Below are 11,323 nucleotides of genomic sequence, written 5' to 3' on the forward strand. Positions count from 1 at the left end.
ATCTGATATTGTGTAACATAATATTGTTTCAACTTAATGGTGCACTCCATAGTCCTAATGGAAACATAAAAGGTAGCCCTGCCACATAATGCTGAAGAATGACGTAGGAGAAATGTTTACTCTCTCAAATTCATAGTCATAGTACCCTCTCATTACCATGTTGAACTCGCAAGCTTCCACTCGCAAGCTTCCACTTGTGGATTCAAACTGTAGGCAGAACAGTGGAAGCTCTGGAGATTTCAGGATGGTCTTACGAGCCTATAGTTTTAAAGCAAGTTTGCTGCACATCTACACATTTTGCCATGAGGCAGAGAGAAAGATTTTGCAATTTTATAACAAATTTCCTGCAATTCTACTAATTTTGCTATGGGGCAGAGAGGAACATTTGCAGTTTAACAGCTAATTTCCTGTAATTCTATACAATTTTCCATAGGGTGGAGAGAAATGTCTTGCAGTTTTAAAAATTTGAAATCAATGGAGGCCCCCCGGCTGGTAATTCGACCATGTTAACAAGTTTAGATAACTGCCGCTAAACTAACTTAGCAATTGAAAAAATGTTAGCTGGGCTATTTACTGAATATCAGTGACTGACATAACGAGAAAAACGGCTGATGAACAACCAAATGTCGAAATTGCACCTTGTGTATTCTACGATTCTAACTTGCAACAGTAAGTTGAGATCAGAGGCAGTAGGGATGACCAGGGATGTTCCCTTGATTGGACCATTGGACCATTTTCCTGTTCTGCTAAGCATTCAAAATGTAACGAGTACTTTTAGGTGTCAAGGAAAATGTATAGAGTAAAAAGTCCATTATTGAACTGAGTCAGCCCCGCATGAACTGAGTCAGCCCCGCATGAGCTGAGTCAGCCCCGCATGAACTGAGTCAGCCCCGCATTAACTGAGTCAGCCCCGCATGAGCTGAGTCAGCCCCGCATGAACTGAGTCAGCCTCGCATGAACTGAGTCAGCCCCGCATGAACTGAGTCAGCCCCGCATGAACTGAGTCAGCCCCGCATGAGCTGAGTCAGCCCCGCATGAACTGAGTCAGCCCCGCATGAACTGAGTCAGCCCCGCATGAACTGAGTCAGCCCCGCATGAACAGAGTCAGCCCCGCATGAACTGAGTCAGCCCCGCATGAGCTGAGTCAGCCCCGCATGAACTGAGTCAGCCCCGCATGAGCTGAGTCAGCCCCGCATGAGCTGAGTCAGCCCCGCATGAACTGAGTCAGCCCCGCATGAACTGAGTCAGCCCCGCATGAACTGAGTCAGCCCTGAAGGAGCCTAAATGGTGCACTCTGATAGTGTGTTCTGATAGAAGCACTGTGGAGGCAATATTCAATTAGACCAGTGACAATAAATGCTCTGTTGAAGATGATGGCTTGTCTCGTCTTACTTTGTTCCTTATTAAGGACACGACAGACCAACACTAACGTCGACCTTGCACAGCCTCAGACCACAGAATATTGTGATTTTTCTAAATGTTGAATGGCCACTGTTCATCGACACCCAGCAGGTGATCTAGTGCGCACGGCTGACGTTAGTGTTGGTCTGTTTTGTCATTTACACACTTGAGTCTTACCAGTTACAGTTAAGGGTGTTCTACATTACGTCTTTCAGTGGTACAGAGCTCCAAAAGTATTGGGACAGTGACAGAATTTTTGTTGTTTTGACTCCGTACTCCAGCACTTTTCGATTTGAAATGATACAGCTTTCATTTGAGGGTATTTTCATTCATATCAGGTGAACCGTTTAGAAATGACAGAACTTTTTGCACATATTACCCCCATTTTAGGGGACCAAAAGTATTGGGATAAATGCATTCAGAAAATACTCAGACCCCTAGACTTTTTCCACATTTTGTTAAGTTAAAGCCTTGTTCTACAATGGATTTTTTTTATTTATTCCCTCATCATTCTACACACATTCCCCATAATGACTAAGCGAAAACTGTTTTTTTTGTGTTTTTTTTTGCTAATTATAAATCCAAAATATTTTTTTTCCATAAGTATTCAGACCCTTTGCTATGAGACTCAACATTGCGCTCAGGTGCCTCCTGTTTCCTTTGATCACCCTTGAGATGTTTCTCCAACTATATTGGAGTCCACCTGTGGACAAGGTTTGGAAAGGCACACACCTGTCTATATAAGGTCCTAAGCCATGAGGTCGAAGGAATTGTCCATAGAGCTCCGAGACAGGATTGTGTCAAGGCACAGATCTGGGGGTACCAAAACTTAATATAGCATTGAAGGTCCCCAAGAACACAGTGGCCTCCATCATTCTTAAATGGAAGAAGTTTGGAACCACCCAGACTCTTCCTAGATCTGGCCACCTGGCCATCGGGGGAGAAGAGCACTCTGACAGAGCTCCAGAGTTCTTCTGGGGAGATGGGAGAACCTTCCAGAAGAACAACCATATCTGAAGCACTCTACCAGTCAGGCCTTTATGGTAGAGTGGCCAGACAGAAGCCACTCCTCAGTAAAATGCACATGACAGCCCACTTGGAGTTTGCCAAAAGGCACCTAAAGGACTCTCAGACCTTGAGAAAAAGATGATCTGGTCTGATGAAACCAAGATTGAACTCTTTGGCCTGAATGCCAAGCTTCATGTCTGGAGGAAACCTGGCACCGTCCCTACGGTGATGCATGGTGGCGGCAGCATCACGTTGTTTTTGAGTGGCAGGGACTGGGAGACTAGTTAGTATTGAGGGAAAGATGAACAGAGCAAAGTACAGAGAGATCCTGGATCAAAACCTGCTCTAGAGCTCTCAGGACTACAGACAGGGGCAAAGATTCACCTTCCACCAGGACAATGACCCTAAGCACACAGCCAAGACAACGCAGGAGTGGCTTCAGGAACAAGTGTCTGAATGTCCTTGAGTGGCCCAGCCAAAGCCCGAACTTGAGCCAGATCGGACATCTCTGGAAAGACCTGAATGTAGTTGTGCCGCGACGCTCCCCATCCAACCGGACAGAGCTTGAGAGGATCTGCAGAGAAGAATGGGAGAAACTCTCCAAATACAGGTGTGCCAAGCTTGTAGCATCATACCCATGAAGACTCAAGGCTGTAATAGCTGCCAAAGGTGCTTCAACAAAGTACTGAGTAAAGGGTCTGAATACTTATTTAAATGTGACATTTCAGTTTTGTGTTTTTAATAAGTTAGCAAAAATGTATAAAATCTTGTTTTTGCTTTGTCATTATGGGGTATTGTGTGTAGAGACTCTACAAACTTGTTTGATGCATTTACTGTTTGTTTGGTTGTGTTTCAGATTATTTTGAGCCCAATAGAAATTAATGCTAAATAATGTATTGTGACATTTTGGAGTCACTTTTATTGTAAAGAAGAATATAATGTTTCTAAAAACTTCTATATTAATGTGGATGCTACCATGACTATCTAAAGTCCTGAATGAATCGTGAATAATGATGATTGAGCGTTACAGACGCACAAATATCATACCCCCAAGACATGCTGTCACGTTCTGACCTTTATTTCCTTTGTTTTGTCATTATTTAGTATGGTCAGGGCGTGAGTTGGGTGGGCAGTCTATGTTTGTTTTTCTATGTTAAGGCCTAGTATGGTTCTCAATCAGAGGCAGGTGTCATTAGTTGTCTCTGATTGAGAATCATACTTAGGTAGCCTGGGTTTCACTGTGTGTTTGTGGGTGATTGTTCCTGTCTCTGTGTTTTGCACCAGATAGGGCTGTTTAGGGTTTCACACGTTTCTTGTTTTTTTGTAATCAGTTGTTCATGTGTACGTTTACGTATTAAAAGAACCATGGACACTTACCACGCCGCATATTGGTCCTCGGAAGAAGAAGAGGAGGAAATCCTTGACACATGCTAACCCTACATTTTCTGGGTGGCTTTAATAATTATTCCTTTGTAACTTTCTCACTCATTATTATTCAGGACTGTCCGTAAAAAAATTGCCCACCCTACAGATATCTGTCATCTAGTAAAGGCCTAGTACTAGTAAAGGCCTAGTACTAGTAAAGGCCTAGTACTAGTAAAGGCCCAGGACGAGTAAAGGCCCAGGACGAGTAAAGGCCCAGGACGAGTAAAGGCCCAGGACTAGTAAAGGCCCAGGACTAGTAAAGGCCCAGGACTAGAAAAAGGCCCAGGACTAGAAAAAGGCTCAGGACTAGAAAAAGGCCCAGGATTAGTAAAGGAAGGACTAGTATCAGCCTCCAGTATTTATGCTGCAGTAGTTTATGTGTCGGGGGGCTGGGGTCAGTTTGTTATATCTGGAGTACTTCTCCTGTCCTATTCGGTGTCCTGTGTGAATCTAAGTGTGCGTTCTCTAATTCTCTCCTTCTCTCTTTCTTTCTCTCTCTCAGAGGACCTGAGCCCTAGGACCATGCCCCAGGACTACCTGACATGATGACTCCTTGCTGTCCCCAGTCCACCTGGCCATGCTGCTGTTCCAGTTTCAACTGACCTGAGCCCTAGGACCATGCCCCAGGACTACCTGACATGATGACTCCTTGCTGTCCCCAGTCCACCTGGCCATGCTGCTGCTCCAGTTTCAACTTCCACCTGACTGTGCTGCTGCTCCAGTTTCAACTGTTCTGCCTTATTATTATTCGACCATTTGAACATCTTGGCCATGTTCTGTTATAATCTCCACCCGGCACAGCCAGAAGAGGACTGGCCACCCCACATAGCCTGGTTCCTCTCTAGGTTTCTTCCTAGGTATTGGCCTTTCTAGGGAGTTTTTCCTAGCCACCGTGCTTCTACACCTGCATTGCTTGCTGTTTGGGGTTTTAGGCTGGGTTTCTGTACAGCACTTTGAGATATCAGCTGATGTACGAAGGGCTATATAAATAAATTTGATTTGATTTGATTAGAGAAAGGCCCAGGACTAGTAAAGGAAGGACTAGAAAAAGGCCCAGGACTAGTAAAGGCCCAGGACTAGTAAAGGCCCAAGACTAGTAAAGGCAGGATTAGTAAAGGCAGGACTAGAAAAAGGCTCAGGACTAGTAAAGGCCCAGGACTAGTAAAGACCCAGGACTAGTAAAGACCCAGGACTAGTAAAGGCCCAGGACTAATAAAGGCCCAGGACTAGTAAAGACCAATGATTAGTAAAGGCCCAGGACTAATAAAGGCCCAGGACTAGTAAAGACCCAGGACTAGTAAAGGCCCAGGACTAATAAAGGCCCAGGACTAGTAAAGGCCCAGGACTAGTAAAGGCCCAGGACTAATAAAGGCCCAGGACTAGTAAAGGCCCAGGACTAATAAAGGCCCAGGACTAGTAAAGGACTAGTAAAGACCCAGGACTAGTAAAGGCCCAGGACTAATAAAGTCCCAGGACTAGTAAAGGCCCAGGCCTAGTAAAGGCCCAGGACTAGTAAAGGCCCAGGCCTAGTAAAGGCCCAGGACGAGTAAAGGACCAGGACGAGTAAAGGCCCAGGACTAATAAAGGACCAGGACGAGTAAAGGCCCAGGACTAGTAAAGGCCCAGGACTAGTAAAGGCCCAGGACTAGAAAAAGGCTCAGGACTAGTAAAGGCCCAGGACTAGTAAAGGACCAGGACTAATAAAGGCCCAGGACTAGTAAAGGTCCAGGACTAATAAAGGCCCAGGACTAGTAAAGGCCCAGGACTAGTAAAGGCCCAGGACGAGTAAAGGCCCAGGACTAATAAAGGCCCAGGACTAATAAAGGCCCAGGACTAGTAAAGGCCCAGGACTAATAAAGGCCCAGGACTAGTAAAGGCCCAGGACGAGTAAAGGCCCAGGACGAGTAAAGGCCCAGAACTATCTTATTCTGAATTCTCATCAAGTGATGCAGTACCCTCAGCACCCCTACTTCCTGCAGCTGTGCTGCTATAGTCCATAGATATTGAGTGCATGATAAAAAAAGTTGTTTTATTTATTTTTAACCTTTATTTAACTAGGCAAGTCAGTTAAGAACAAATTCTTATTTTCAATGACGGTCTAGGAACAGTGGTTTAACTTCCAGTTCAGGGAAGAATGACAGATTTGTACCTTGTCAGCTCAGGGATTTGAACTTGCAACCTTTCGGTAACCTTTCAGTTACTAGTCCAACACTCTAACCACTAGGCTACCCTGCCTAGGCTCCCCATACAGTTACACCCAGGCAGAGAGAGATGGGACATACAGGCCATACACAGCTAAACCTAAATAATACTACATTGTCTTTTCATTGTAGAACTTTAGTACCAAATATTCATTGAGTTTATGTAAACTTCTGACCCACTGGGGGATTAAGAATGACACAATATGCAAGAGTTTTCTACGGCAAAGAGGAAGGATGTGGTTAATTGAGTCAACATGGAACCATAAATGGTAGCATCATGATTTATGAGCCTCTGAGGCTGCTATTGAATCTGATCAGCATGGCAGGAATAGAGCTCACCCACTCATATCATATGTATGTATCAGCCTATACAGCACTTGGACTGGTAATATGCCTCCATTACTCCATTACTCATGAAACAGCCAAGAAAGCAGCATCCTGAATTATCAGCCTCTGAAGCTGCTATTAAATCTTATCAAGCTCTGAGGCTGAAAGCTAATCTGATCAGCCTGTCAGGAATGGATCTCTGTACATTTTTATTTTATCCACAAAACATGAAGTGTTCCGCAGTTCCGGATTTTCACACAAAATGCTGCTAGTTTTGTCCCAATGCAATGTGTAGATTTCGTGTGTAGACTGTCTTGCTTGTGCTGTCGTAATATCCATAACAGAGAGCCTTAATATATATATACAGTTGAAGTCGGAAGTTTACATACATTGAGGTTGGAGTCATTAAAACCCGTTTTTCAACTACTTCACAAATTTCTTGTTAAATTCTTGTTCTTGTTAACAAACTACCTGTGGATGTATTTCACGGCCTACCTAACTCAGTGACATCATGGGAAAATCAAAAGAAATCAGCCAAGACCTCAACATTTTTTTGTGAACCTCCACAAGTCTGGTTCATCCTTGGGAGCAATTTCCAAAAGGCCTGAAGGTACCACGTCCATCTGTACAAACAATAGTACGCAAGTATAAACACCATGAGACCACGCAGCCATCATACCGCTCAGGAAGGCGATGCGTTCTGTCTCTTAGAGATGAACGTACTTGGGTGCGAAAAGTGAAAATCAATCCCAGAACAACAGCAAAGTACCTTGTGAAGATGCTGGAAGAAACAGGTACAAAAGTATCTGTATTCACAGTAAAACGAGTCCTATATCGACATAACCTGAAAGGCCGCTCAGCAAGGAAGAAGCCACTGCTCCAAAAACACCATAAAAAAGCCAGGCTACGGTTTGCAACTGCACATGGGGACAAAAATCGTACTTTTGGAGAAATGTCCTCTGGTCTGATGAAACAAAAATAGAACTGTTTGGCCATAATGACCATCGTTATGTTTGGAGGACAAAGGGGGAGGCTTGCAAGTCAAAGAACACAGCATCATGTTGTGGGAGTGCTTTGCTGCAAGAGAAACTGGTGCACTTCACAAATAGATGAAGGAGGAAAATTATGTGATATATTGAAGTAACATCTCAAGACATCAGTCAGGAAGTTAAAGCTTGGTCGCAAATGGGTCTTCCAAATGGACAATGACTCCAAGCATACTTCCAAAGTTGTGTCAAAATGGCTTTAAGGACAACAAAGTCAAGGTATTGGAGTGGCCATCACAAAGCCCTGACTTCAATCCTATAGAACATTTGTGGGCAGAACTGAAAAAGGGTGTGCAAGCATGGAGGCCTACAAACCTGACTCAGTTATACCAGCTCTGTCAGGAGGAATGGGCCAAAATGCATCTAACTTATTGTGGGAAGCTTGTGGAAGGCTACCCAAAACGTTTTACCCAAGTTAAACAATTTAAAGGCAATGCTACCAAATACTAACTGAGTGTATGTAACTGAGTGTATTCTGACCCACTGGGAATGTAATGAAAAAAATAAATCTGAAATAAATCATTCTCTCTACTATTATTCTGACATTTCACATTCTTAAACTAAAGTGGTGATCCTAACTGACCTAAGACAGGGAATTTCACCAAGGATTAAATGTCAGGAATTGTGAAAAACTGAGTTTAAATGTATTTGGCTTCGGTGTATGTAAACTTCCGACTTCAACTGTATATACAGTGCCTTGCGAAAGTATTCGGCCCCCTTGAACTTTGCGACCTTTTGCCACATTTCAGGCTTCAAACATAAAGATATAAAACTGTATTTTTTTGTGAAGAATCAACAACAAGTGGGACACAATCATGAAGTGGAACGACATTTATTGGATATTTCAAACTTTTTCAACAAATCAAAAACAGAAAAATTGGGCGTGCAAAATTATTCAGCCCCCTTAAGTTAATACTTTGTAGCACCACCTTTTGCTGCGATTACAGCTGTAAGTCGCTTGGGGTATGTCTCTATCAGTTTTGCACATCGAGAGACTGAAATGTTTTCCCATTCCTCCTTGCAAAACAGCTTTAAACATTTACATTTAAATGTTTCCCCTTAAACCACTCGAGTGCTGCTTTAGCAGTATGCTTAGGCTCATTGTCCTGCTGGAAGGTGAACCTCCGTCCCGGTGTCAAATCTCTGAAAGACTGAACAGGTTTCCCTCAAGAATTTCCCTGTATTTAGCACCATCCATCATTCCTTCAATTCTGACCAGTTTCCCAGTCCCTGCAGATGAAAAACATTCCCACAGCATGATGCTGCCACCACCATGCTGTTCTCGGGGTGATGAGAGGCGTTGGGTTTGCTCCAGGCATGACCTAATCTACTGAACACAAATATAAACCCAATGTAAGGTGTTAGTCCCATGTTTCATGAGCTGAAATAAAAGATCCCAGAAATGTTCTCTATGCACAAAAAGCTTTCTTTCCTCAAATTTTGTTCACAAATGTGTTTACATCCCTGTTAGTGAGCATTTCTCCTTTGCCAAGATAATCCATCAATCTGGCAGGTGATTAGTGCTGATTAAACAGCATTATCATTATACAGGTGCACCTTGTGTTGGGGACAATAAAAGGCCACTCTAAAATGTGTAGTTTTGAGCGTGCAATTGGCATGCTGACAGCAGGAATGTCCACCAGAGCTGTTGCCAGATAATTTCATGTTCATTTCTCTACCATGGTGTTTTTGAGAATTTGGCAGTACATCCAACTGGCCTCACAACCGCAGACCATGTGTACCCACGTCAGCCCAGGACCTCCACATCCGGCTTCTTCACCTGCGGGATTGTCTGAGACCAGCCACCCGGACAGGTGATGATACTGAGGAGTATTTCTGTTTCTAATAAAGCCCTTTTTTAGGGAAAAACTCATTCTGATTGCCTGGACCTGGCTCCCCAGTGGTTAGGCCTGGCTCCAAAGTGGGTGAGCCTAGGCCCTCTCAGGCCTACCCATGGCTGTGCCCCTGCACAGTCATGTGAAATCCATGGATTAGAGCCTAATGAATCGATTTCAATTGACTGATTTCCTTATATGAACTGTAACTCATCTTTTCTGAACACTTGCAGCCTCATTGATGCTCTGTGGAACTTCCTGAGTAATCGATCATTCCATTCTCTCCAAAACTTTTTGTAAGATCCCCCTCAAATGCCAGTTGGATTAGTTAAGCTTTCATTCAGTGTAGCATGCTTCTTCTCTGCTGGCTGAACGCGTTTCTCTAAGTGGACAATTAGTTCTCGCACTTAGCTTCCTCAGTGACAATACCACTAATAAGCCCTATGATTTCATTTAGAGTAATGTGTGACGTGTATGTGGTATTGTGGGGTATGGTGCTAAACACCTTGGCGAGTTCCTTGTCATCTCAGAGAGTATGTTCCATCATAGACAGAAAAAGTCCACTGCCCCCCTCCGCTCTTGACTCTATTGCATCCAATGTCCCCCCCTCAGTGGTTGCTGGTTTGAAACAATCGCCGACACTTACATGTGATTTCTTGCCAGCCGCCCATCAGTAACAAGTGTTGACCGCTGAGTACCCAAACCCAAACTATTTTTTCTTTCCACAGTACAGTGCATTTAAAATGCTCTTCATTATGCATGCCTAGCGAATCCATTAGTATCAATAGCATGCTTCCAGTTAGAACACCCAGATTTTACTCTATGTTCCAGACGTTCTAGACGACCAATTCTCATAGCTTTTAGCCGTACCCTTATTCTACTCCTCCTATGTTCCTCTGGCGATGTAGAGGTGAATCCAGGCCCTGCAGTGCCTAGCTCCACTCCTATTCCCCAGGCGCTCTCTTTTGACGACTTCTGTAACCGTAATAGCCTTGGTTTCATGCATGTTAACATTAGAAGCCTCCTCCCTAAGTTTGTTCTATTCACTGCTTTAGCACACTCTGCCAACCCGGATGTTCTAGCTGTGTCTGAATCCTGGCTTAGGAAGACCACCAAAAACTCAGACATTTTAATTCCAAACTACAACATTTTCAGACAAGATAGAACTGCCAAAGGGGGCGGTGTTGCAATCTACTGCAAAGATAGCCTGCAGAGTTCTGTCCTACTATCCAGGTCTGTACCCAAACAATTCGAACTTCTACTTTTAAAAATCCACCTCTCTAAAAACAAGTCTCTCACCGTTGCCGCCTGCTATAGACCACCCTCTGCCCCCAGCTGTGCTCTGGACACCATATGTGAACTGATTGCCCCCCATCTATCTTCAGAGTTCGTGCTGCTAGGCGACCTAAACTGGAACATGCTTAACACCCCAGCCATCCTACAATCTAAACTTGATGCCCTCAATCTCACACAAATAATCAATGAACCTACCAGGTACCTCCCCAAAACCTTAAACACGGGCACCCTCATAGATATCATCCTAACCAACTTCCCCTCTAAATACACCTCTGCTGTCTTCAACCAAGATCTCAGCGATCACTGCCTCATTGCCTGCATCCGTAATGGGTCAGCGGTCAAACGACCTCCACTCATCACTGTAAAACGCTCCCTGAAACACTTCTGCGAGCAGGCCTTTCTAATCGACCTGGCCGGGGTATCCTGGAAGGATATTGATCTCATCCCGTCAGTAGAGGATGCCTGGATATTTTTAAAAAATGCCTTCCTAACCATCTTAAATAAACATGCCCCATTTAAGAAATTTAGAACCAGGAACAGATATAGCCCTTGGTTCTCCCCAGACCTGACTGCCCTTAACCAACACAAAAACATCCTATGGCGTTCTGCATTAGCATCGAACAGCCCCCGTGATATGCAGCTGTTCAGGGAAGCTAGAAATCATTATACACAGGCAGTTAGAAAAGCCAAGGCTAGCTTTTTCAAGCAGAAATTTGCTTCCTGCAACACTAACTCAAAAAAGTTCTGGGACACTGTAAAGTCCATGGAGAATAAGAACACCTCC

This window comes from Oncorhynchus kisutch, linkage group LG13 (assembly GCF_002021735.2).
Source record: "Oncorhynchus kisutch isolate 150728-3 linkage group LG13, Okis_V2, whole genome shotgun sequence".
Classification (NCBI taxonomy): Eukaryota; Metazoa; Chordata; class Actinopteri; order Salmoniformes; family Salmonidae; genus Oncorhynchus; species Oncorhynchus kisutch.